This window comes from Schistocerca cancellata, chromosome 3, assembly GCF_023864275.1.
Source record: "Schistocerca cancellata isolate TAMUIC-IGC-003103 chromosome 3, iqSchCanc2.1, whole genome shotgun sequence".
NCBI lineage: Eukaryota > Metazoa > Arthropoda > Insecta > Orthoptera > Acrididae > Schistocerca > Schistocerca cancellata.
The window spans coordinates 351,244,858-351,250,190 of NC_064628.1; the positions used below are offsets into that span (position 1 = coordinate 351,244,858).

At 40.9% G+C, this 5,333-nt stretch overlaps 1 pseudogene; it reads right to left on the minus strand.

The window, feature by feature from the left end:
- Positions 1-2,923: 2,923 nt before the first annotated feature.
- On the minus strand, positions 2,924-3,041 carry LOC126177571 (5S ribosomal RNA; annotated as a pseudogene).
- Between the last annotated feature and the right edge of the window lie 2,292 nt (positions 3,042-5,333).

A 5,333-nucleotide genomic window follows, 5' to 3' on the forward strand; every position in this document is an offset into this window, starting at 1 on the left:
CGAGTTACTGCTGGGTTTAAATAATATCTAGCGGGTTGGTATAACTAACTGGTAAAAATTTGAAAGCAACGAATAACGCAATATTTTTTTCGAACCACTACAGAAGGCACCTATGCAGGGCTTAATTGCAAGCATAGAACCGTTATTTACTTTCGTGACCCAGCATTCAACTGTGGTACGAACTTTGACCTATTCTTTATGATGAAGGGAGGAATTAATCAGTCGAGAGTATAGGTCAATTGATATTTATTCAACACCGATGGCATTTCAATAACTAGCCGTGTGTCTGTTGGAATACACATCATCACAACTGGTCTTTCTAGTTAACATGATTCATTTTCGCCACGTAATTATGGAAAGGGAGAGGGGATCGCAGACCTGGCTTCAATGTAATTTTATGCAGGCACACAATTATACCTACACTCGTGCTTATTACAATCAATTACTATAGGTCCCGCAGAACAAATTCAGCAAGGACACTACAAGCGAACTCGGTCAGGCCGGAAGAGTACTTACCTAAATATTTCAATTTTCGTTAAAACGTAAGCTGAATAAAGTGTAGCAAGTGGTGTACTTAACTCTGAATGAATCTTGCTTTCCGAAACAACACCATGTTACTGAGCTGGGGGAAGGGGGGGGGGGGGAGAACATTTACTATCGTATTTTATGTAACGACCAACACTGCCAGCAAATCAATAGTTATGAGGGCACAAGAAACATTAACTAATTATCACATCAATACTATTGCACACACGTGGCAAAGTGGCGGCTGCCAACAGAAATGCAAAAAATACGGACACATAAGATTTTTCCTTCTCGCCCACTACCGTATGGTTATTCACTCGACTATTATATGTTTTCAGACCGAAACTGCAGTTTGCCAATGTAGCGGTTGCTCCAACCGACCACGTGGCGTGAAAGCAAATACACAAAGGAAACATACAAAAAATGAATAAAAATCCCAAAAATATTACTGTAAAAGAAAGACCACATTAAAATACATTAAACGAGTGATCTTCCGTTAAACAAAGAGCAATAATGCGACCGTGAGCTTAAGGCCCGTGGTGCATGGCCTGACCAAGGCACAAACGCAACGTTCTACTGAAATTCCAATAAATTATGAAAATAAACTCCCTTATGGGGGTTTGGTGGTAATGTCGCACTTGATTTCAACATCTGGACTTTATTAACGACCAGTTTCGAGACATTCTGATACCTTTGTTAATATTACCAAAATCGAGAGCTGCGTCTCCAGGTCTGTCCAGCGCCGCTACGGACGAACAAGTGGACCTGCGGACACCTCGCCTAACCTTTGTACCTTCAAAAGGTGGTGGAGGGGATTGTTCGGCAACCTAGCAGAGCAAATACTCGTGCCTTCGGAACCTCCCTTAACTGACTTTCACACTATTTTTGCCAAACTTGGTCGCGTTTAGGGGGTTAGTACTACCCTATAACAGAACCACACTACTCATGCAATGCCACTACCTCTGACCAAAGCTTTCTGCTACTTCACATAATATCTCATTCATACAGTCCAAGGTCGTACGAGGGAAAGTATGCAAGGAAACGTGGCACACACGAAATAAAAATTAATGAATAAATAAATAAATACTGCTTCGTCCATTCTCTTCTGCTTGTTACCCACGGATTTACTTCTGCAGAGTAAAAACACTCTCGCTGTAATAACAACAAGTTACGTTTCACAAGCACAAAGAACGGTGACAGTTTTGCTGTATTATTTCATAACTCGAATAGCAGAAAACTGGTTGTACTTTACACTTAAGCTTTACTCGTTCATTTCATTGTCCCGCATAACAACGCCATGAAATGTAATAAAAATCGATAAATCTGTACATAGTACAAAAAGTACTCGACTGTACTTACTTGGCGTTTGAAGTGACATCTGGTGCCAATGATGGAACCTACGAGCCAGTCAGCTAGAGAGGAGGGGAAAAGCAGTAAACTAAGCAGCCTTCGCAACTCCAGAGAGCAGTGAATCTTGTCCAGGATCTATACATAATATGACATTGCCTGCACCATTTTTCTTTTTGTATTTGAAGACTAATTTTGGTAAATACTGTACGGATTTTGATTTGTTTTTCACTAACACATAAGCTGGTTGACCAGGGTGGTTTTTGTGTACAATTTGTTACCACAACACCAGAAACGTCGCCCGGCCGTAGATATTAGTTTAGCATTACCAGTGCGAAGACAGAGCAAGTCGCTAATTACATGCTATGTTAGTCAAATCCTTAAGTATATGTAATAGGTAAAATGGGAGTGTCCCAAATAATGTGAATGCCAGGAAGCTGACACCGTTTGCTCTACTGACGACAAAAATTACGAATAAATCACATAAGAATTCCTTCAGTAGGAACTGATATTGATAAATGTAGATCATCTACTTCTCAATCTAAAGCAAATACTGGCCGTATGGCTTGAGGCCAAAAGAAAAACACAGAAAACAAATAATAATAAAGCTAAACGCATCAGTATTTGCTACCTTAAATGATGGATTACCCACCACAATTTATGTTGACAGTGTCATAGGGACACATCTACACCCGCATCAACATGACTACTCGGCAATTCATTTTAACAGTAACAGAGTACCAGGCATTTTCCATACCGCACATTACCAGGGGGGAGGGGGGGGGGATTTATGCCCACCAAAAAGGTAAAAAGTAAAATTCGTTAATTATTGTTGACGTATATTAACAACATGCCTTTAAAAGAGATACTGATTGTGTAAACAGGGTCCAGAACCACCATCAGCCCACAGGCGTCACTAGATGCGGATATGGAGGGGCATGTGGTCAGCACACCGCTCTCCCGGCCGTACGTCAGTTTCCGAGACCGGAGACGCTACTTCTCAATCAAGTAGCTCCTCTGTTTGCCTCACAAGGGCTCAGTGGGCACCGCTTGCCAACAGCGCTCGGTAGACAGGACGGTCACCCATCCAAGTGCTAGCCCAGCCCGACAGCGCTTAACTTCGGTGATCTGAAGAGAACCTGTGTTACCACTGCGGCAAGGCCGTTGGCAATTATTCAGCACTAAAAATGATAAAGGAAGGCTGTGAAGCGTCACTTCCACACAATGTATGAACTAGTTCGAATCGTCGACGCTATAGCACCTCGTGTGGAATACTGAAGACCAGATATGATTTTTAGCTATATGATTTCGATAACAATGTGCAGTAACTTTGATTTTCAGTGACATGTTATTAAGTGGTACGGCTTTTTGTTCGGAGTATATAGCGATATCCGTGGTGGTGATAAAACTGAGACCTTATAACAGAGATAAAATGGTGTGGCTGAAATGAGCAGCAGTGATAAATGTGTCACATACTTCTTCAATTTCTTTCGGAATGTTTTTTGATTTCCGAGTTGGCGGTCAGGTGGGGAACTGAAAAAACAACTAAAATTTATCTGCATATTCCGTTCTATATGATGTGCTACACAGTTATATTTCATTGCACTGTCGCATATCTTCATACTGGTAGCGCCATGAAGACGTTTATCGAACGACATTCTCTCATTGGTTTCGTCATCTGACAACAACATCCGCATTCCTCATATTTTTCTTAAACGGCCACACAACATATGAAAAGTATTAAGATTTCAAATAACAGATATGTTTCTTGCCTGCATTTAATTGTCTTGTATGTATACATATACTTAATGTATGTCCGAGTCCTAAAGTTCGATCTGCAGTCTAGGGATAGTCTCTGTGACGAGTCTTCGTAACGTTCTGGGTCAGGGGTTAAATCCCAGCCAGTGCTTGAATTTTGAACGAAAATCATTATCAATGACGTCCAAAGACATCCTGCACCAATACTCACCCTCACCCCTCCAACCGCCTTGTGAAAAATGAGAAAGAACGTAGAGAGTTTCAGGGCAACCTCTTCTTCTTGTGGTGAAAAACTGCTCTTAAAAGGCGGAAAAATCAGAAATGATGACGGGTGCAGAAGACAATAGAAACCACTGTGTTAAAGAAACATAATGCGTATCCAAAGGATATGCATCCTGAAACTGAATAAACGTCATGATCAGCTCTCCATTGGCAAAAGATTCCGGATTAGCCTCCATTAGGATATTCGGGAGTGAACTGCCAATGGGGGAGATGACATTGAGAAAAAAGACTGGAAATACATCCTGTTGTTCATCATGAGCAGTATTTAAATTTATTTTACTGCCCGATCGTTAGTTGGGCATATAGCCCATAATCAGTGGCATATATTGTATACCTCGATATGAAATGATGTGTGTCAGGTATGAAATCTTAACGCTGTAAATATTGATGTCGATTTCTTTGGTAACTAAATTGTCGTGGTGTGCATGTTACACATGTCAAACGCCAAAGGGTCACATTGTCAGCTGCTGCAAACAACAGAACTGGTGGTCAGTATACAGAAGAGTAGGTCTACGAATATTACTTTAAACGTTTGCTTTTATTCATGGCGTGTACAGTTCTTCCAGTTACGCACATTAGAATTAAGGTTTGACTGGTGTGGAGAAAGGATATGCGAAAAGAATTTAACAGCAGCAGGAGAGAGAAGTGTTGAAGGGATGAACTAGAAAAATTACAGGTGTCTCAAGGTCCGTGTAACTTAATACAACTGTAAGTATGGTGTTTAGGTTTTGTTATTGGTAACGCCACGTAGCGCTCTGTATGAAATCACTGGCTGTGCTGTGTGCAGTCTGTGGCTAGTTTGCATTGTTGTCTGCCATTGTAGTGTTGGGCAGCTGGATGTTAACAGCGCGTAGCGTTGCGCAGTTGGAGGTGAGCCGCCAGCAGTGGTGGATGTGGGGATAGAAATGGCGGAGTTTTGAAATTTGTAAGAATGGATGTCATGAACTGCTATATATAATATGACTTTTGAACAATATGTTTGCTAACTGTGCCTATCAGTAGTTAGTGCCTTCAGTAGTTTGAATCTTTTATTTAGCTGGCAGTAGTGGCGCTCGCTGTATTGTAGTAGTTCGAGTAACGAAGATTTTTGTGAGGTAAGTGATTTGTGAAACGTATAGGTTAATTTAGTCTGGGCCATTCTCTTGTAGGGATTACTGAAAGTCACATTGCGTTGGGCTAAAAAAATATTGTGTGTCAGTTTAAGCACAGTCATGTATAATTTTTCTAAGGGGACATTTCATATGTCGACCCTTATCCGAGGATACCTCACTGGAATCTTCTGATTTTTTCTTGTAGTTTGTGTAATTAGTGCAGCCTTTGTTTATTGCTAGCGCGTAATTGTAGAGAGAATTTCCTTTGTAGTTGTAGTTTTTCATTATTGTACAGTAAAACAGTTGTGGCGTGCATGTAGATTTGCACTA